Raw genomic sequence first — 23,568 nt, forward strand, 5'->3', positions numbered from 1 at the left:
AGGTGTGAATTGGTAGCTATAACCTTGAGCTTGAAAATTTGTGTGAGTGCGAAGAAAAAAAAATCACAAAATGAGGTATTTTAAATATCTCCTTGGCTCAACTTTAAAAATAAGTTTCAACGAATCAACTCTGCGTTAAACACATCGTGGTAGTCCTGACCACTTGAATGATTGTGTCACGCAAAAATTTAAACCAACGTGCTTCTTTTGACAGCTTTGGAGGTAGAACATCATAGTAGTTATGTATTGAAATTAAGGTCAATCAACATTGAGGTAACGCATACTCAACTGTCAAAATTGATAAATTGTTGAAGTTTTAACGATTTTGTAAGCAACTTGAACTAATAACAAAAAAAAACAGATTTCAAAGAAAATTACTCTTTTTTACTTATTTTAAACTTACAACATTGTTGCAAACGTTACAAAAAAAACAACTCAGGTAACGTCATGATTCGAATTCCCGGACGCTTCGAAACCCGGACACCTCATCTTGTTTTATCAATTATTTGGATATAAGTTCGCATTATAAATGTCAAACATGGGTTATTTGATGGATTCTAACATCAACTTTCATTTAATGTTTGTTTGAACGCTGTAGTTAATGCCAAAACAATTAAATAAAAAAAAATATAAGTTTACCAAAAATGTGAAACATTTCAACGGAAACATTTCATAGGTGTCCGAAGCACCGAGAAGGCAAAGCAGAAATTTATGTTTTTGATTTTCTTAAATGCTAGCCATTTTTTTATATAAAATATTGATTGTTTTGATGTTAAAAGCTTATTTGAGACCTAAAGAATGCCATTCACTAACATTTCAGTACAAATTTGTGCGATTCATAAGCAAAATCGAGTGTCCGGAATTCGAAGCAAAAGTGTCCGGATTTCGAATCAGCTTTTAACAGTGTCCGGGATTCGAAGCACAACAAATCATTTAAATTTTTAAATTCTGATGAAAAATTGTTCGAAAACACATATTGTGCATGCAATCTCTTAAAACTGACTGTTTATACTAATTCCTGATGATATTTCTACATTTCCAACTTATTACATGATTTTTTGCCAGCTATAACAAAAATGATATGGTTCTAAGTGTCCGGATTTCGAATCATGACGTTACTTCAGACTGTCTGCACCCCAATCCTTATCAAAAACTGTTGGTTGATTAACAGACCCATCATCGCGTGGAAATTATGCAAAGTGCAGTGATATTCCATGGGGCGCTCCTGGCAAGACACGTCACGAGGGGTGTTCAGTTTAGCGCGCGGTGAAATCGCTTTTCGCGCCCCTCGTCCCCCTCACAAACCACCATTTGGACTTTACATATCGAGGGGGTTTGTTGTGTTTTTTGTTTCTTTCTTTACTGTTTTGCCACACCAAGAGAAGCCCACAAAAGCCAGAAATTGTAATTGTTGATTATTTGTGCCGGCCTGCTATGGCTTGGGGGTTAAATGGGGTAAAATGAACATTTTAAATAAAACAATTACAAATTGAAACTATTGTTTTGATTTGATAGAATACATAAAATTTTACAAGATCATGAGAGTTTTAAATTCTTACTTTTTTAAAACTTCAGAGTTGTAACTTTAAATAATTACAACTTAACCCCAACTCCCCAACGTCATATTGGCATATATTTGTGTATACGTTCTGCGGCATTGGCACCGTTTTGCGGAGTTAATCTTCAGGAACGGCCTTCAACGGCTGTGCAGCAACAAGAAGCAAGCAAAAACAAAATAGTAGTAACCAAAGAGTCCGAACCGTCAACCCCCCTCGGCTCACCTCATTGCCATAACTGAATGGCAACATCAACCCGTGGGGGGCGTTGTCATTAGCAGGGTGTTGGAGGCGGGCGGGGAGGGGCTCTTTGTTTTTCATTGTTGTTTTTCACCGGCGGTGCAAGGTGGAAAAATCTCTTGGACGAAATCGATTTCTACATGCGTAGCGGCAGCACAGCACAGCATACTGCGATGTCGATGGAAGAAGTCATGCACGGCGCAGAAATGTGTGTTTATGAGTGTGTGGAGTTTCCCAAGAAGCAGTAGGCTGTGTGGAAAAACCTTGGAAAATCAGCTTGGGTTGAAACAAACAACTCCGACCGACGCGGACGTGAAACGGAAATTGTTCTCAAGTTATGAGGTGAAATTGTTTTTCTTTGAAGTTTGCTACTGATTGAGAAATTCTAGCGAAAAGTGGGAGACAGCCATTTTTGGGGTTGAAGCCCACATGCATTCAGTGTTCGTGGAAAATATTTCAATCTAGCTAGATTTGGTGGAAATGTCTGAAGCAAAAATATGCATGACATTTATAGGAACACAAAATGTTATTATATTTTATAAATTAGATTTCCTGGATCAGACATATATATTTTTTTTAAGTTTAAATTATGCTTGTATTTAAAAACACATTATTCTATCATAATTTTCAAAATAACTATACTGCCCATGATCGCATAAATGTCCCATATGCATTTTCATCGTTTTTGAGTTAATGATGCAGTTTGGTTCAAAATCGTGTGCTCTTCCAGAAAAGCCTGTAACATCCAGTACTTTGTTCTGGAAATCAGGAGGAAATCTAGTTTTTTAACGAAAACTTAACACATGGCCTTATGTGTGGGACAAACTTCAAATGCGTTTTTCTCAGCTTGCTGTTTTTGCATATGGGACATTTATGCGAACACGGGCAGTATAAAGTTTGTCAAAAAACACTTCTTTTTGACCATATAAAATTTTTGTGTTGATTTGAAAATTTTGGAAATATTTTTAATTCAAAAAATCGGAAAATGACACAATAATTTCATTTTTTAATTGAAAATCGGACGCATATTTCTCAGAGGAAAAAAAATGAAGGTAATATTCATCAGAAAATGGTGACAGATTTTGTGTCAACAAAAGTTACATCTGGAACTGGTGCATTTGGTCCGGTTTTTGATGTAGTTTCATCAGATTCAAATTTTTACACATTTTTTTTGTTGAATTACTCAAAAAAGAGGTAATGTTTCTGGATTTTTTTTAAGGCCCAATAAGGCTGATGCAAATATTTTTCAAAGGAGCGGAGTCGAGGGGAGTGTAAAAAAATAAAAATTGAAGTAACAAGCCATAGTCTTAAAATTCACACGAAAACAGTGGTTTAAATTGAAGTTTACACTAGTTTAGATGTTTTGCAATCATTAGTTTTCAAAAAATGTAAAATTTGGCGGAAAACAAAAAATTAAGCGAAAAAAAAACTTGTTGCGGTACTGTACATCGAAATTTTCAAAAATTCAAAAGATTTATTTATAAACTCAAACATGCTGAAAATAATTCTAAACGCAAGTTAATGCATTTTCGATTGATTTCAGCTAATTTTACTTAAATTTTCTTTGACATTTTGAAGTTTTTTGAAAACATTTTTGTTTGCCCTCTGATTTTTCTGACCGACTTCCAAGCCCAAAAGTGACAAAAACTTTAAATAAAATTTGTACCCGCCTAAACAAAATGTTCATTTTCTGCTTTTTGGTCGTTTTTGAAACCGAGTAGAGTCAGCGGTACTTTAAAACACTCAAAAATAAATTTTTGTTTGCTTGCTGGAATCCAAAAATGAGATTTTTTTAAAAACGGCTATTTGGCCCAAGTTATTTTTTATGTGAAAATTCCAATTGAAATATTGATTAAATTTATCTAAGAGTGCGAATATATTTTTTAATTTCTAAGCCGTTATCAAGAATACAGATTTAGAAAAAAAAATGAGACGATTATATTGTTGATAGACGATTACAACTTTTTTAACAATCAACTATTCTAAGCATTTTTTTTAGCCCCCGAACTTTAAGGTAAAATTTTGAAGCGGTGGAGAGGACAAAATCTTTACATAATATTTGCATTTGCCTTATTGCAAAAAATAATATGTTATGTTAAAGAAAACATGCGAACCATCGAAAATGTTTATAATAAATTTGAAAATAATGTTTATAATAAATCACAAATCACAAATCAATAAAAAGCCAGAAAATTCTAGAAAAAAAATCAACTTAAATCTAACATGATGTTATATGGATATAAAAAAACTTTCAAATACAGTAAAAAAAATCATTAAAACAGTTAAATCAAGCTTTTTGTAAGAAAAAGTAGCAAACAAATCATGTGATTATGATTAAAAAAATATTGGTTTGAAGGTTGAGAAAACTGTAAAAAAATCTAACATCTCTAAATAAACAAATTTCATATATTTTGAACTTGAACTTAGAGTTAAATAGCTCTTCAAAAAATCAATTAACAATCAAGTGTAATGTTGAAAACAATAAATATCAATTAATTGCTCCAACTGAAAGCCGTTCCGAAATAAAACAGCTAATGACCCTCCAATAGAACCGTTACGCCCAGAATGGTGATGATGAGAAAAGTCGCCATTCCCAGGCAGCAGATACCTAGGGGAAATTCTCGTATCTTTGGCAGGTTAAGCTCTCGCTCCTAACTCCATCCAATTTGCTGATTTTCACTATTTAAACAACTAATTTTGCAAAACTTTTGGTAGAAACTTGCTTGCTCACTTCTTATTGAGCTATTTATCACTCGATTTCAGTTGAAAACGCTTTTAATTAGCTTTAATTGCATGTCAAAGTTCTGACCTGCCAACATTAGAGGCACGCTGGAATTAGATGCTGTTCCCCTAGTCTTTTCCTACTTTGAATACTACAACATCTGAGAAGCGCCACCATCCCGTGAACACTTTTAGCAGCACAATAAAGCTGGTTGTCGTCTTCTCGTCGCAGGGTTGTGAAGTTGATCGATTACCGTGTCCGTGTGTCCGGCTAAATGGGGCTCCTTTCTCTTTCCCTCAAATGGCATGTCAAATGATATCTCTAATGGATTTTACTTCAATGAATTAAAAGATGATAAAGAAGAAGAAAACGTCCAGTATGACCTCAGGGGAGGACGTTCACTAAAGCTACAATTTATTTGCTGGTGGGCCCTCTCTCGTTAACGGAAACGAGTTTTTTTTCGTTACTTTCAAACTTTTTTGTTGTTGCTGTTAAGGGGCTTTGGGATCATACACTCTGATACACACGTGCGGGATGTGATCGTGAATTGAAAACTGTTTGGCGGTGTGGTTGTTACTGGCTGTTGGTGGAGTCGAAAGTGGGTCAATCGCGCACGTTTCTTCCCTTTGGGCTGTTGATCGGCTCAAATTGCGTACACGCAGCTGATTTTTCTCGCTCTTTTTTTTCAAGAGGTGTTACTGTAATTTGAGGTTTAGTTTAGGGTGATTAGGTTTTTCTCCCACAGTAATGGAGAAATTTAGATGTGCTAAGTTACGTTGTGTTTTTAAAGATATGTAAAGAAAGCAAACATAGTTTTATGTAATCCATTTTTCCGATTTATTTTTATTTCTCTGGCTAAACATCCATAAATTTTTGTGCGCGAAAAATTAATAAAAAAAAAATCATCTTTAAAAATTCAAAACAAAACATTTCAAGCAGATTAGGCTGGTACAAATTTTATTTAAAGTTTTTGTCAACCCACGATTTTTTTTCGCAAAAAAAGCTTTTCGTGGGACTATACATTGGTATTTCATGAAAATTTAATATTTTTCAAAGGAGTTCAAACATGCTAAATACAGGGTGACCACTCAAATTCCATTTTCAAATTCCCGACTTTTTCCCGACTTTTTTCCAGACTTTTCCAGAATGCTCAAGTAATAGGCATTTCTTATTCAAAGAATTATTTCAAACAAAAAACTTTCTATAAGAAAAGTCAATATTAACCACCGATAAAAAAAACTCAATGAATTAAAAAAAATCCAAATATAGGCATTTTCAATTTTCTTTTCAATTTTGGATTATATTCGATATTTAAATTTTCCGCAAACTAAAAATCAAGCTTTATCTATGGTAGGTAATTTACCCATACGCACAAAAAAAAGTTCAAGGGCAACATTTGGAAAAAAAAACACATTTTAAATTACTTAATCAATTTAGTTAAACAATTACAAATACACTAAAACCCCCGATTACGCTCAGGCGTTACGCTTTTTGTTATGTTGATTTCTCGAAAACAGTGTAATGTTTCTACAATCTTTTGAAATCAATTTGTAGATTTGCACAAGACGTATAAATTGCTTTAAAAAGATTGCAAAAATGTTGCGTCGTTTCAGAGAAATCGACGAAATACAAAGCGTAACGCCTGAGCGTAATCGGGGGTTTTAGTGTATTTACCCAAAAAAAAAACTATTGCCAAACTCAAGTTCGAATCCTGTTTCAAATATTCAATTATGTGACAAAATGGAATAGAATCATAATTCTAAGCTAGCCATTACGCTCTTTTTTATATTAGTTTTTCATCAACTTTACCTCTTGTTTTGTAAACAAAATTTAAAAGCGATCATTTGATTCATAAAAAAATATTTTGAAAATCTGTGTGAAAGACTCCAATATTCATAAAGATTTTAAAGGTCTTAAACAGCTTTTCCATACTCAATATATTGAAATAGTGAAAATAACCTTAAATTTAAAGTTAGTTTCTAAATCAGAAATGAGTGAATTCAAAATTGTACAAAATATTACAAAATTTATTCAAGAGTGAAAAAGCTCAGACTTTCCGACTTTTCCCGACTTTTTGACATTAAATCATAAATTCCCGACTTTTTCCCGATTTTTGGCGGATTTTGACGAATTCCTGACTTTTTCCCGACTTTCCCGATTTCCCGACTTGAGTGGCCACCCTGATTTTAAATATGATTATAAACGCGGAAAAATGCATTTTAACTGGTTTTCAGTCGATTAAACTATAATGTTCTTTAGAATTTGGAAGTTTTTTGAAAAAAAAAAATTTGCCCCCTGATTATTCAGGCCAACTTTGACCTCTCCCTTAATAAACATAAACTTTGAAAAATATTTGCAACGGCCTTATCACTCTTGCACTAAAAAAGATAGTAAAATGAGATAACTCGTGAAGAATTTTCTTGCTTTTCTGAACTCAAAACAACCACCAAAAATTTAGGACCGTACATGCTTAGATTTTGGTGTCTTTAGTTTTTATTTTGAGCCAAATTTTAAAACCAACTGATTAGCGATCAATTGAGAAAATTCTTAAGAAATCTTTTCCAACATGAAAGTTTCGTGTTATCTTGTTCCTGTCATAAGATACAACGTGTTCAGAACTGATCTGAAATACGACATTTGAAAATAAACTCGATTTAGACCAATTTTTAGGAAATAGTTTACAAAATTTTCTTAATTTTAACGCTACACAGAAAACAGAAGCTGAATTTTGGAAAGTTAAAAATTTGGTAGATTAAATATTATATCTTTTTTGAAAAATATTACATAAAAAATATGTAATAATGTGAACCTGATGAAAATTCACCAAAATCAGATGGAAATTCATCACTTCCTGATGCAATATCACACTTTTACGCAAACATGTCATCATTTTCTGATGAATATTACCATGATTTTTTTCTGTGTAATGTGTTGGATTCAAAACTTCAGAAGGAAATTCAAATATGAAAAAGAAAGTTTTCCCGTATAAATTCACTACCAAAATTGATGCTCAAACCAAACCGTTATACATACTTATCGTTTTTTCTGCCGAATACTTTGAGGACATTATTACACTCTAAAAACTAACCTCAAAAAACACCTAATTTTAAAATGAACTTTTTTGTTATAAATGAATAATACCCTCTCTAGATTATTATAGATTCGAAAGGTACATCAAATTTCCCATAAAATTTCATACAGTCCAGACTCGATTATCCGAAACTACGATTATCCGAAGGTTTGTATTGGACTTCAGATAATCAAATCACGAACAAAAACACCTTTTTTATTTATTTTTTTCTATTTTTTTGTTTTTTACATTACTTTTGTGTTCTGTGACCTCATTTTAGTCAAATTTGAACTATTAAATAACAAAATGCATTTTTAAATATTCCATCTTGTATTTGAAAATTCTAAGCCACTTCAGTGTGGTTTATTGGTCATACTTAAACTCGACAATCAAAAATTTTTCGAGGGCTTCGGATAATCTAGTCTGAACTGTATTTCGATTTTTACCAGTGGAGTAACTGAAACTGGCAATTGTTTTAAAACAATTCTTTGAGAAATTGCGAGAAAATAGTCAAGCAGTTTTCATGCTATAAAAATTCCACAAACAAATTGAAATAACAACAGTAATTTTTTAACTGTAAACTGATTGTAAAAACTATTAAAATCTACTTAAAGTACGGTATCAAGTACGGTATGGCATTTATTTTTAACACTAATTTTAGTTGTATAATTGATAATTATATAAAGTTTAATTATCAGTCCTGAAGATATGAATGGTTTCTCCATGTTAAAATGATTTTCAACCACGGTGTATCGGAAGTATCGCCGTTGCTCGAAGCTCTCCAGTTTCCTTCACGATATCGTCTTTCGGTATCCCACTCACAAAACGCCTCAAAGTTTTATCTAATCACAGCTCTCACACGTGGAAGATAGAGGATACACACAAAACATGTTCCAGCCTCGGTGGCCACACTTATCATCATCACCGATACACACTCACGCACGTTTTTTCCCTCTTTTCCAGGCGCTAACCCTTTTTCGCGCATCATCACTCACGCGTTTCTCCTCAACTGCTTTTTCTCTGTTTGTGTAGTTTTTACTCTTATCTTGACCACTTTTTCTTCTTTTTCCACTTGATTCCTGTTTTTTATCTTCTTCCTCTTCCTCTTTTTTCGTTAGTTAGTTCAGCTTAATCGGAACAACTTAGCGGCATTTTCAAGCGGTATTTTCCTATCTTCTTTTCTCTCCTCTCGTTTTCTCCTTTCTCTTGCTTCTATTTTTTCGATATCTTTCTGATTAGTTCTTCGTGTCTGCATCGTCGTCGTCGAGTCGTCGAATCGTCACGGATTGCAAATACGTGTTTTTTCTGCTCGATGCTTTCTTCTTTCTTCTTTCTCAGGTCAGGCAAGATCTCTTCTTGATGGGAAACCGGAATCGAAGAATCCACCACATACACACACACACGAATCACGTTTCAGGTTTCCTCACTTTGGAGTCTGCTGCTCAAACCACGAACCGATCATCAGGTTTGTGTGTCCTCTTTCTCCACACCCTGCTCCAATGAAGCTGCTGCCCAGGAATCTCTTCTCCTTTAAAAGTTTGCACTGCAAAACTGGAATTCCTGGAGCGGTTCCAAGCAGTCGTACGATTTGGACCCACAAAAAATAGGGTCACTGCACTTTGGTGACCGCAAAATTTTGCATCCCAGTAGGTGGCACACATTTTGAAAATTCTGTTTTAAAATCATCCCAAAAATTTCAATTCTTCAAATCACGAAAACCGTGACATGCAACTTTCTGCACGCAAAGCCAAACCTCCCAACATTGATAGCAAAAAAACTCACCCAAAAAACCTCAGCTGCTGCTGCTGCTGCAGTACCAAGTACCAAAAACTCAACTTTTCCTTCTTCTTTATTTTGGGGCCAATCCGTCAGGCGTGTAACGAAGGCGAATGCGACAAAAAGACAAGTCTTCTGCAACGGCACGCGAAACCAACGAACGATTCTCGCGAGCACCAAAAAGTAACTGAGCCCCACGGTTTGGCGGCGCGCGGCCCGCACTCTCTTGGATGGGGCCCGAGCTCGGCTGAGCTGGAAAGTGCTGTTACTCAGCGGAGAGGGAGATGGATTCGGGAGAGAGAATGAGAGAGAGAGAGGGACGGAAAGTTTAGAAAAGAAAAAAATGAAAATTTAGAAAATTAAGGTGAAACGTAATTTGAAATAACTCCAAACACTTTCAAGCAATATTCAAATCTCAATTAAATTCCAAAATCGCTTAACTTTTGCCTTTCTTACTAAAGAAAAGTATTGGATTTGATTTTCATGCATTAATCAAATTTCAATTAATATCCAAAAACAATTAATTTTTGAAAAAAAAAATAAACAGAAAAATAGAACAGAAAATTAATGATATCCCCAAAAATGTTTCACTTAGAGTTTGACGGTTATTTGGGAAGGATAAAGGTCTAGGATACGCCATGAGCAAGCGTTGCGACCAACGGGATACTGTGTTATTGGAAAAAATGCAAAATATCCGAGAATCCACGATAAAAAAATCTTTAAGTTTTACTTTTTTTTTCAAATTGAGCCCAACATTTTAAAAATGAGAAGCTGCAAAGTGACCCTTTTGATTTAAAATCGGAAATATATGTTTTTAATCTATGATTTTTAAATAATATCGGTTGTTGAAGAGCCGTTCCAATTAAAATTTAGAATTTATTTTGTCTCGGATTTTTGTGATACTTTTTTTTGGCGTTGACAAACATTTCAAAAAATTTTGTTGTGATCAAAATCAACTGCCGTGTTTAGGAGGTCATTTCGAGCAACTTTTGTTCTACAAAAAAAAAACATAACTTATCTTGCTTTATATTTTTCTTGTTTTATTTTTAGTATTTTAATTTGCGTTTATCTTGTTTAGTTTATGTTTGTTTTTGGTAGTACTTGGCCTATTCTTCTTGCCTATCTATTTTTTTCATGTTTTAAGTCACTTTTCCATTTGTTTGCTTGTTTTTCACATCTTCTGCTATAAAATGGCACCATTATCATTTAAATTGTTTAAAAATTCGTAGTGGCATAGTCTGGGACACTAGAAAAATTACTACATACTTATTTTTACTTAAAATATAGGCAATATTAGTAAAAAACACAGCCAAAGTTGACCTCTAAAAAAATGACATTTTTAAAAACATAAGCAAAGTCACATAAAACAAGTAAAATTTCCAACCCATAAATTTCAAGAGTTCTCCTTTCCAATGTTTTCAAAAATTGGTTAAAAATTGAATTTTGGCGTTTTTTAAATCGAAGCCCGTCTAAAGGCGGGGTTGGGTTGTAGAGGGTTAAGAAAATGTTTTTTATATTTTGCAAATTTATCATTGTGTATGAATCGTCATAAAAAAAGGAATCTAGAGTTTCCAGACATGCAATGTGATAATTCTCTTTATTCAAAAGTTGAAAATTAGATTATGTATGTCGATATTTCTTAACAAAATTTTAATTAGCATTTTTAGAAAATAGCAGCTATGCCGTTGCATATATTTTTTGATTTTCATTAACGCCCCCTTCGAAATTGGTCAATGAAATCAGGGGACTAAACAAATATTTTTTTCAACTTAAAAATTTCAATGAAAAATAGAAATCTTATCAACAGAATACAGTCTAAAATGCAGGTTTCTGCTTCTGATCAAAAATTTGCATTGCAGAATGGATTAAAAAAAAATTAAAAAATATTTCCAAAAATCTGAGAGAATTTTGAATTTTTTTTTATTTTTTAAACTGATGTTTTCTCGGAAACTATAAGTCAAATTTTCTATTTCCAATAACTTTTGAGTAGTTTTGTAATGTTGGCACTAAAAATATTTTTAAATTTCTGATAAAGGCTTACATTTGCATAAGTCAAACACAGAAAAAAAAAAGAATTTTGGAAGGTTGAAAATATGGTTGGTTGAATATTTTAGTAATTTTACCAAAACAATTGTAAACATGAGAACCTGATGAAAATGCATCAGAATCTTATGAAAATTTACCAATTCCTGATTACACATTACACTTTTGACAAAGAACTTTGTCCTAAGGGCACTGTCTACGGGTGTCAATCCAAAATTTCGCGAAGCGAAAGTGTAACGATTTTCTGTCGTTTTTCAAATGCTTATATCTTCCCCCCCATTCAAACAATCTTTATGTTTTACACACCAAACGAAAGGGGAAGTCTTAAAGTACAAGTTGACTACCTCACAAAGTTGATAAAACTTTGTTAAAGTACTTAAAAGTTAAGATGAAAATAAAAAATGAATGCAAGAAAAATCCCGGCTGCTGATTGGCTGAAAGCACGTAGCAAATGTTGCTTCCTCTCCTGCTTTCGCAAAACTCTCACGCGAGAGCTTGGCACCACTGTTGCCACATTTCATGCGAACTATATAAGCTAGCACTTAGCCTCAGAAAATTTCAGTGCCTATCGCGGTTTCGTCAAAGACGGATCCACGGTGGTAATTTTATTGCTCACACACACACGCACACATTGAACGACACAGTATGTGCACCAAATTGGGAGGGATTCTGTTCTAATGAAGATTGATAGGAAGGTGACCGGAAAACCAGAATAATTTGGGGCAATGGGGTTGGGACCACATTGGTAGAACATTGGCCACACCCGGAGTGGCCATGGCCCTGGGGAAGGTTCTTCCGGGGGGACATTTACTGAACCATACGACTTGGGGCAATATGGGTATCAAAATTCATGGTTTTTGAAACTGGTAATGAAAATGGCCATTTCGACCGGATTGGCCACACCCGGAGTGGCCAGTGCCCTGGGAAAGGTTCTACCGGGGGGACATTAATCGAACCAGAGAGTAATCGAACCATACTTAGGGCAATATGGGTATCAAAATTCATGATTTTTGAAACTGGTAATGGAAATGGCCATTTTGACCGGATTGGCCACACCCGGAGTGGCCATAGCCCTGGGGAAGGTTCTTCCGGGGGGACATTTACCGAACTATACGACTTGGGGTAATATTGGTATCAAAATTGCCCCAAGTCGTATGGTTCGATTAATGTCCCCCCGGTAGAACCTTTCCCAGGGCACTGGCCACTCCGGGTGTGGCCAATCCGGTCGAAATGGCCATTTTCATTACCAGTTTCAAAACCATGAATTTTGATACATATATTGCCCCAAGTCGTATGATTCGATTAATGTCCCCTCGGAAGAACCTTTCCCAGGGCACTGGCCACTCCGAGTTTGGCCAATATCCTATAAATGTGGTCTCAACCCCATTGCCTCAAATCATTCTGGTTTTCCGGTGACCATCCCTACAATCTTCATTAACACAGCATTCCTCCCAAGTTGGTGTACAAACTGTGTCTTCCAATGTGTGCGTGTGTGTATGGAAATACAATTACCACCGTGGATCCGTCTTCGATGAAACCACGGTTGGCACTGAAATTTTCTGAGGCTAAGTGCTAGCTTAAATAGTTTGCATGAAATGTGACAACATGGTGCAAATTTTGCTTCCTCTCCTGCTTTCGCGAAACTCTCACGCGAGAGCTTGGCACCACTGTTGCCACATTTCATGCGAACTATATAAGCTAGCACTTAGCCTCAGAAAATTTCAGTGCCTATCGAGGTTTCGTCAAAGACGGATCGACGGTAGTAATTTTATTGCTCACACACACACGCACACATTGAACGACACAGTATGTGCACCAAATTGGAAGGGATTCTGTTCTAATGAAGATTGTTAGGAAGGTCACCGGAAAACCAGAATGATTTGGGGCAATGGGGTTGGGACCACATTGGTAGAATATTGGCCACACCCGGAGCCAGTGCCCTGGGGAGGTTCTTCCGGGGGCATTAATCGAACCATACGACTTGGGGCAATTTTGATACCCATATTACCCCAAGTCGTATAGTTCGGTAAATGTCCCCTGAAGAACCTTCCCAGGGCTATGGCCACTCCGGGTGTGGCCAATCCGGTCAAAATGGCCATTTTAATTGAAAAACGAAGTTGACTTTATAGCTGTCGGCCACCATTGCTAGTACCAACCACTAGTGTTTTCCTTTTAACTACAAGGACTTCGCCGCCCTGGGCTCCTAAGTGTTTGAGTACGGCACGGAGCGACGGCGCCGGATACCCATATTTACACTTAGAATTTTAGAGCGCCCGCCGCGGGATTCGAACCAGCAACCTCTGGATTGTGGGTCCAGTGCGCGGTCCGATTGATCCACACGGGCGGGACATTATGATTGCCAGTTTCAAAAACCAATATGAATTTTGATACCCATATTGCCCCAAGTTGTCAAAAAAAAAAATCAAAATCAAATCAAATTATTCGCTCTACAGCTTTGCCATGGCGTTCTCGATTACGAGATTCCTACTCGAAACTAAGTGTTCGAAGGCTTGATTGTTGAGGCAATTGCAAACCTCTTTTTACACCTAAACTTCCATCCACCCCGGGATTCGAACTGACGACCTTAGGATTGTGAGTCCAACTGCCTGCCAGCGACTCCACCGAGGCAAGACTCAGGGAGACGACTCCTACACCTGGACTGAGCTAACGACCTAACCTTTTTAGGTTAGTTCGGGGCCAACATTTACTTCCCGTCCGACGGAAGGCGTGATCAGACAAATCTCGTCTCGAAAAATGCCACCGGGACCGTCTGGGATCGAACCCAGGCCGACTGGGTGAGAGGCAATCACGCTTATCCCTACACCACGGTCCCGGCTTAAGTTGTAAGGTTCGATTAATGTCCCCCCGGTAGAACCTTTCCCAGGGCACTGGCCACTCAGGTGTGGCCAATCCGGTCGAAATGGCCATTTTTATTACCAGTTTCAAAATCATGAATTTTGATACCCATATTGCCCCAAGTCGTATGGTTCGATTAATGTCCTCCCGGAAGAACCTTCCCCAGGGCCATGGCCACTCCGGGTGTGGCCAATGTTCTACCAATGTGGTCCCAACCCCATTGCCCCAAATTATTCTGGTTTTCCGGTGACCTTCCTAACAATCTTCATTAGAACAGAATCCCTCCCAATTTGGTGCACATACTGTGTCGTTCAATGAGTGCGTGTGTGTGTGAGCAATAAAATTACCACCGTGGATCCGTCTTTGACGAAACCGCGATAGGCACTGAAATTTTCTGAGGCTAAGTGCTAGCTTATATAGTTCGCATGAAATGTGGGAACATGTTGCAAATTTTGCTTCCTCTCCTGCTTTCGCAAAACTCTCACGCGAGAGCTTGGCACCACTGTTGCCACATTTCATGCGAACTATATAAGCTAGCACTTAGCCTCAGAAAATTTCAGTGCCTATCGAGGTTTCGTCAAAGACGGATCGACGGTAGTAATTTTATTGCTCACACACACACGCACACATTGAAAGACACAGTATGTGCACCAAATATTGGCCACACCCGGAGTGGCCATGGCCCTGGGGAAGATTCTACCGGAAGGACATTAATCGAACCATCCGACTTGGGGCAATATGGATATCAAAATTCATGGTTTTTGATACTGGACATGAAAATAACCATTTTGATTGTGGTGACCACAACCTAGAGTGGCCGGTTCCGTGGCATTTTCCGAACCATACTTGTTTTGGCAATATTTTCGTGTTTTGGCAATTTATTTCCATAGAGGTGCCAAAGATTGGAAACATTTAATTAGAATAAATTGTTCAGGATTAAATAAATAGGCAATGATTTAAAAATAAAATGTAATAGAACAATTTTTTAGGAGTTTTGTTTAAAGTTCTTTGTCATATTGGTCATGTAGAACATAACCACCTGCACCTTTTCTGACACAAAAACTGTCATCATTCCCTGATTTATATTACCATCATTTTTTCTGTGAATGATTGGTTTCAGCCATTTGAAAAAAGACATGTTTTAAAAAAAATTGAAAATTTGTTTGCTGAAAATATTAGAAAATATAATAAAATAATGTTATTTAAAAAAAAAACTTTCAACTTTTAAGGAAATACATAAACTTACGAACTCAACATTTTAATAACTTTGAGTCGAAGATTTGAATTTGACTAAAAAATTGCACAATTATCTTGATTTGAATACCAAATGTATTTTTCAAAATATTTAAAATGATTTTTTTTTCAAAGCTTCGTAAATAATAAATTGCCAGAAAATTGATTAAATTTTGTTCTTCTATAACAGAGATGATAACAAAAAGAAAACATACGAAACAAACTAAAAAAAAATGAAAAAATGAGAATATCACAAATTCACTGTGTTCAACCTGAGCGCACACACTGCAACAAACCAAACACTGGTTCACTCAAGATTCTCTCAAAAAGAGAGAAACGGCAAACCAGTGAGAAAGTTTCGCTCCCAGAGAAGTTCTCCCCAAAACAACAATGAACTTGAAGGTTGATTGTTGAATGGACGCGGGAGGAAAATGATGTTGCTGCAGCTGCTGTTGTTGTTGTTTTTCCACACACTTTAATTTTTCGTCGTCGTGAGAGAGAGATATTTCCGGTGAGTGAGCGAGCGTTAATTTCTTTCGCAGCAGAAAGAAGCAACTGGCGTAGAAGAGCTCGTCGTCAAAGAATGATCATTTTCGTTATCGTCATCGCCGTCAAGCTTTCGCACTGCACTGGAGCAACAAAGCAGCAGTAGGCTTGACAGGTTGGGTTAGGCCTGACTTGCAAGTCAGTCAGCTGAAGGATGAAGCGTTCTGCAAAGTTGGCCATGTTCCAAGAATTGCGCGTGAAGGCGCTTGGAAGAACACGCAGATTGAAGCGTGTAAGGACGGAGAGAAATGGTGTGGCTTCTCTTTCGTTGTCAGAAGTTTAAAATGATTCAATACTATACGTAAACATGTTAAAAAATAAATCAGAAACTAAACTGGGATGTTAATAAGTCTTTCTCTAATGTTGTAGACGCCAATTTGGTTAATTCTGAATGTTTAATTACTGGAAAGATAATCCAATTAAGCAAATCTGGAACACAAAAAACCAGTCGGTTCTTCGCCAACCCATGGAGCATTTGGTAACCGAATAAATATCTACAATCAGCACCCAAGCTTAACTACGACTGAGTGCCCACATCTAATACTTTGTGCTAACTCAGCGCGAATGCTTAGCCGGCACACCAAAACATTGCGACTAACCAAACCAACAAAAAAAATCCTAGACAGGAGCCCCCTTTCGCGAGTGGAAAAGCTCAGCCATGTGGAAAAGTCTTCAGAGTTTTTGCGCGCCCTTCCTCTGGCCGCAAATAGACTGTGTAACTGTGATGATGGTTGTGGTGGTGTAATACACAAAGACGTACTTGCTGCCAGCGGGCACGGAGGGAAAAATAAAAGTTATCTGTACACCGCCATCCTCGTAAAGCAAGAACGCAAGATGAGCGGAACAATGAACAACAACAACATCCCCCGACTGATACGGTCCAGTCCGGTCCCCCGATAATCGACAACCGACTTCAACAACAACAACAACGAGCAAAACAACTTCCAGTCAAAGTCGCGAGTCAGCAAAAGTGATGCAACTTGCACACAAAGTGCAGATAAAGATGAACGCGCGATGTTGTAAGCGCTCTAGCGGTGCAGTCGCTGGTAGCGGAATTAGGGTGGTTCAGGACTCATTTGAGTCAAAAGTGGCCTTGGGATGAACCTTGGTCTGTATTTTTTTTATATTAATGCATTCTACGTATCTCATGATTATATTTGATAAGTTGGAAGACGGTTTATGTTTTGCAAAAGTTTGAAGTTTTTAAACTTGAAGAAATTTTAAAAGCTTTCAATAGCAAATTAAAAATGGGACAAAACTTGTTTTAATGGTTCAGCTTACTTCACTACCATCTCAAAAATATTATTTTTAAGAGCTAAAAAAACTAAATTTGAAATGCCAAGCCTAATTTGCATAATAAATAAGCATACATAAACATTTTTAACAAGTTTTTTATTGATTAAAACAAATCAATAATTGTTTATTAGACCTGACTTTTAGAGCAATTTTTAATGGGGAAATGGAACAAAAACTTAAAGTAAAATTTGCAAAAACCTAAATAGAAGTTAGAGAAGTTAAAATTTTCTATGGAGACATTTTTTTCAAAGATTCAAGGGCCACGTTGTTTGTGCACGATCATTTTGCTATTTAATACGAATACGACTGTTGGTGTAACTTTATTTAATTTTCTTGTTCAAAGATCGAAGGCATAAGGTCCATAGGCATAAGTAAGTCGATTAGGTTGTTGCAAATATTTAAAAAAGTTTTTGTGAAAAACGGTCTGAAAATTAGTAGGCAAATTTTTGAAAATAAAAAAATAATTTGCAATGTAATTTTATGCGCAATCAGCTGAAAACCATTTGATTCATTTTCATTTGTATCAATTTTAAAATATTTGAGTTTTTGTGAATTTTTGTTGTTTGCAAAAACAAATTTTCTTCAAATCATAGAATTTTTGAAAACTCATTATTGCAAACCAACTGTACTGTTGTAAAATCAATTTTCCATGCCGTTTTGCATTAAAATGTTGATTTCTGGCTTTTTATATTTTTATTTTTGCAAACTTCTTCAAGTCTCAATTTTTATGAGGTCATTTTTTTTACCTCAGTTTGCGGTTGCAGGAACCCGTTAATTTTTTGTAAAGCTCAAATAATTCAATACCAAGTCTTTAAAAAAATATATAAAAAATAAATAGAAAATATTTAAAAGACAGTTATTTTGTGAATCTGTACACTACAATTGCAACAATTTTCCTAAATATGTCATATTTCGGGAAACTGAGACAACTAAAAAAACCGGCATTCAGGAATTCGCAGTTTTTGAAAATTACCGAGAATTCTGTCCCTGTAAATCCAGGGATGGGCGTACAAAAAAATGGGTCCAAATTTGGTTTAATCATAGATAAAAGCCTTTTATGTCATATTTAGTTTGCTACACTCATATTTTCGTTAACATTTTGCAGTGTGTTTTCAAATATATCTTGTTTTTTTTTGTGACAGGTGTTGTTAGAAATATACACAAAACTTGAAAATATTTCTAAATAATTCGCTACGTAATCAGCCGATTTCGACCTTTTTTGTATTTTTTTTATTTGACTATGACCAGAGAAGCTATTTTGTGCCATTGATTCACCCATGCAAGTCTCCATACAATTTTGACAGCTGTCCATACAAAAATGTTACGTAAACTTTTGATGGAATTCTCTGATCAATTTGTTGTCTTCGGCAAAGTGTTAGGTATTGGAAAATATAGGTTCACGGAAAAAAATCAATTTAATAATAAACTTTTTTTTAACAATAACTCAATTTTCGAGGTTTTTTTGATATGTTTTTCGGAGACCAAAACCCGCCACTTTTGAGCCAAAGAGAAGTATGGTCAAAAATTCTGATTTTTGATTTTTGGAAATAATCAAAACTTAATGCCAAACATTTTTGACCAATTTTTTTTTTATTTAAATTTGAATTTGAAATTAAAAAGTACTTTATCAATGACACAAAATAGGCCCCAATAAAGTTTGAGCCAAATCAAAAATACATATAAAATTCATTTCCGGTTTTGGTAGCGAATTGGTCATCTACCTATATCCAATGCAATTATTTACTGGTATGAGCTAGATAGTTATAATTAATACATTTCTAAATAATTTTTTTAAGTGATCTGAAAATTTAATGAATTCTTCGTAATTTGAGAAAATAGTTTTACTGCCACTTAGAACTTGATTTTTTACGAGTTTTTAGAAGTTAAAAAAATCATTCTGATGGCTTCATTGGTTTAATAAAGGCAACCAAAGAAGTTGTTGTCTTCATATTCCAAAATTATTAACTTACGAATCCAATCCTGAAATAATGTGATTATAAACATTGAAATTTTTGGTTGTAAATGTTTATGGACAAAGTAGCTTAATAAAACATTATATCGATAGTTCCCGTAGTTTTGAAGATACTAAAATGTCTGGGTGCAAAATTTCTGGTTGACGTGCATCGTCAACAATGTTTTTTTGGTTAGATTCCTTCATATAAATAATTAATTAAAATGAAAATAAAAAAAGAGGCAAAAAGACATATAAACCAAAAGATCATAAGTCTTCAAACAACACTGATCCACCCTAATCAGTGCTCATCTTAAATTTGAGCTGATGCACCCCCGAAAACACTCTCGATAAAAAAAAGCTCGGCGCTTCGATAAACAGGGTTTAGTATAGAGAGAAAGAGAGTGCACGTATTTTTTGCACAGGATATCTTTTACAGCTATTCGCTAAAAAAAGCACCCGAAAATTCAGTTATAAACTTATCGAATACGATTACGTTGTCGTGGGGTGAATGCTTTTTTGTAGCTACTAAAAGCGGTATGCAGTAACTTACTCCACAAAACTGACTCGTTTATCCAAGCAACGGTTCCTGCTAAACATTCTGAGCGCAATGACTTCAGAGTGCGAACCCTATTTTGAGTGGCGCAAAGCAGCCAACCGAGTAACAATTATGCTGATTAATATTTTATCATCGTCGCGCGAGCAGCTCACTCAGAAGCGCGCGAAAATCCCCAAGTTAAGCCGTTCTGATTACAGGAAGAAAACGCTTGTCGGAAAAGGGCTTTCAACTATCACGAAAAAAAAAAACTTATTCTTTTGTCGACGACGACGACGTCGAAAGTGGAGTTTGTTTTTCACTTCTTTTGATGAACCTGGTCGGTAATTACTAGGGCTCTTTCCCCCATCTTTTTTTCTCTCGCTTGTTTTTTTTCTTTGCCGGTAGATATTTCGTTCTTTTTTTTTTTGAATTAAATATACTTTATTGAATCTTTCTTATAATGATTACATTTGGTTTACATAATAAGTGGTCAGCTGTGGCTCTTCAGCTTTAGTTTGCTTTTCGTGATTTAAACACTGTTCATTTTTATAACTTTAAAAGTACATGATTTATCATTTTTGTAACACTAGGTACAATGAGGAAAAAAAAAAAATGTTGAGAAAACATAACCTAACCTAAAACTAACTTAAACTTACAATAAACTAAACCAATCCTTGAATCAAGGGGTATTCAGAAATAGCACATTTTTCCCTGAATTTCAAACATTTTTCTTGAATCTTCTGATCCAACATTTTTACTTCTGCTAATTCATGAACCTCACTTGATCTTGTCCAGCCAGGAACATTCAAAACCATTTTGAGTACCTTGTTTTGGACACGCTGGAGCTTCAATTTATGAGTTCTAGCGCAACACTCCCAAACAGGTACTGCATACTCAATAACGGGGTAAATTATTTGTTTGTAAACTGCTAGCTTATTTTTCAAAGATAGCTTTGATTTTCTGTTAATTAAAGGATACAAACACCTGATGAGAATGCTGCACTTGTTCAATATTTTATCTACATGCTGCCGAAACAATAGTTTCGAGTCAAGTATGAGACCTAAATAGACAACTTCCTTTGACCAGGGTATTGAAACATCATTCATTTTAATCAAAACATCATCCTTTGGGGCAAATCGGGCCGATTTGGAAAGTGGAAAAATGATGGTTTGAGTTTTGGCTGCATTTATGCGAATTTTCCAGTCGCCAAAGTATTCGGAAAGAACGTCAAGACCCTTCTGAAGACGGCCAACTAAATATCTGGTTATTTTACCCTTATAAATAACGGCAGTGTCATCAGCAAAAAGTGACAACACACCATTACCAGGAAGAGTAGGCAAATCAGATGTAAAAATATTGTACAGAAGTGGGCCAAGAATACTTCCTTGGGGAACCCCAGCATCAATGTTGAATAATCCAGAAGCAATCCCATTCAGAAAAACCTTGAACGATCTCTCCGAAAGATAGTGCTGGATAATTTTGATAAGATACATTGGAAAACCGTATAAATACAGTTTATGTATCAAACCATCATGCCAAACATTGTCAAAAGCCTTCTCAACATCCAACAAAGCCATAGCAGTTGATTTAGACTCAAGCTTGTTCTGCTTGATGATTTTAGTTACTCGTAAGCTGATGAGCAGTATTATGTCCCTTTCGGAAGCCAAACTGCTCGTTCAAAATTATATTATTATCGTTGGTAAAATCCAAAAGCCTTGAATAGATGACCTTCTCAAAGAGTTTGGACAGACTACTCAAAAGACTAATGGGACGATAACTTGTTGGCGATGTTGGATCTTTTGAGGCTTCAAAATTGGTATGACTTTGCCCAGCTTCCAATTGGTGGGGAAGTAACCAAGTTGCAAACATTTATTGAAAATATTGGCTAGATGTTGAAAGAACTGATCACTCTGTTTTTTCAACACCAGATTAAAATGTTATCAAAGCCAGGAGCTTTCATATTTTTCATTTGTTTAACTGCAACTTTGACTTCCTCACCAGAAACATGGGAATCTGCAGGAAATTCAAAGGTAGAGTCATTGATTGTTGAAATACTATTGGCAACTGATGTTTCTTTACGGCTGGTCATGGAAGCGCCAAGATTATGTGAACTAACAAAATGAAGCCCAAGTGCATTTGCCTTTTCCTCGGATGTAATCAAAGGAGAATCCTCAACAATAAGAGGAGGAATAGGCTTTGGTTTGTTTTTAAGAACTTTTGAAAGTTTCCAAAATGGTTTTGAATAATTCCCAAGCTGGCTTACATGTTTTGAAAATTCTTGATTTCTGATATTGTCAAGTCGGTCTTGTATGATTTTGTTCAAATTGTTAACTGAAATCTTTTGTCATAGTCCCCAGTCCGTTGATATTGTCTCCTATAAACATTCCTAAGTCTAATCAAGTGTTTAGTATCTACGTCAATATCAGTTACCTTAAAATTAACAGGAACCTCCCGAACGTTGGCAGCCTCTGCTTGGTTGATAGCCTGCTGGATCACCTCCAGCGAACGATCAATATCAGCAGAAGTTTCCGGGTGTTGATCATAGTCGATGTTGCTGTCGACCACTTGCTGAAACTGCTGCCAGTCAACGTTGTGGTAATCTTTCCGGGTTGGTTGCCGCTGCGGAGTAACGGAAGCTCCAACCTCCACAACCACCGGATAGTGATCAGAACTCAACTCTTCAAACACCTCAGGATGAGCCACGTTCTCAGCCATATTGGTAATGAAGAAGTCGATGATTGAGTGATTCCCAGACCGAGCCACCCTCGTTGGACGATCCGGACTCACAACGTTGTAGTATCCGTTTTGCAGATCGTTGTGCAGAATCACTCCGTTCCGATTCCTCCTGCTGTTGCCCCAAACTTCATGCTTCGCGTTGAGGTCACCAGCGATGATGTACTTTGCGCTCCGCCGTGTCAGCTTCTGGATATCGCCTTCAGTTTTGCTGCTGAACCATCTCTGGAATTCACCTGACGTGGGCAGTATGCAGCAATGAAGAGTACTGGGCCAACCGAAGTGGGAATTTCCACCCAACGGCCTCGATGATGTCCAGCTTAAAGTGTGGCAGCCGGCGTGGCTTGAGATCACGATGAACAGCGACAAGCACACCTCCTCCTCCAGAGGTGGTCCTGTCGAGCTGCGTCGCAATCTTGTAGTTTTGCAGATAAACTTTTTCACCGGGCTTCAGATGAGTTTCCGTGATGGCAGCTACGTCGATCTCCTTCTCGCGAAGAAAATCCACCAGCTCTAAGTTCTTCCTCCTAATGGAGCAAGCGTTCCAATTCAGCAGCTTGAGGGACCTACGATCCATACTGGATGACGAACGAGGTCAGCACTTCAATCTGCTGGGTCTTGGTTTTGCATCCACGCAGTGCAGCGGACATCTGTTTGAAAATATTGAGGAGTTCGGTTGAGGTGTAAAGATCATTACCATTTTCCTCAACTGCTGGTTCTTGGGTTGGTCTTGGCTCCTGGCTGAAGCCCGGTGGTGGCGGTCTCGGCTCCTGGCTGGAACCCGGCCGTGGATGATTCATCTCAGCTCTCTTCCTGGGATCCAACGGCAACGGTGCCAAGTTCGGGACCTGGCGTCGCGGTTGAAGAGGTGGAAAATTTTGCTCCACCAGGGCTGGAGGAGTTCTACGACGCTGAGGCTGATTCTTCGTCGATGCTTGCTGCCGAATTTTCACGAACTCAGCTCTCTTGGGGCACTTTCGGTCGGTTGACGAGTGCTCACCGTTGCAG

At 36.6% G+C, this 23,568-nt stretch overlaps 1 protein-coding gene across 2 annotated transcripts in view; it reads right to left on the minus strand.

Moving 5' to 3' along the window:
• The window catches only part of LOC6036011 (protein phosphatase 1 regulatory subunit 14B), a 146,850-nt gene that overhangs the window by 82,223 nt on the left and 41,059 nt on the right, over window positions 1-23,568 (minus strand). Inside the window, exon 1 of one of the 2 annotated variants that reach the window (XM_038257556.1) lies at window positions 9,371-9,555. The exons of the other annotated variant lie outside the window; for it this stretch is intronic. The gene's annotated coding sequence lies outside the window, so the exon portion shown is untranslated. Of the gene's footprint in view, window positions 1-9,370; window positions 9,556-23,568 lie in introns of those variants that run through there. 2 annotated transcript variants of the gene reach the window in all.

The sequence above is a fragment of the Culex quinquefasciatus genome, chromosome 2, assembly GCF_015732765.1.
Source record: "Culex quinquefasciatus strain JHB chromosome 2, VPISU_Cqui_1.0_pri_paternal, whole genome shotgun sequence".
NCBI classification, from domain to species: domain Eukaryota; kingdom Metazoa; phylum Arthropoda; class Insecta; order Diptera; family Culicidae; genus Culex; species Culex quinquefasciatus.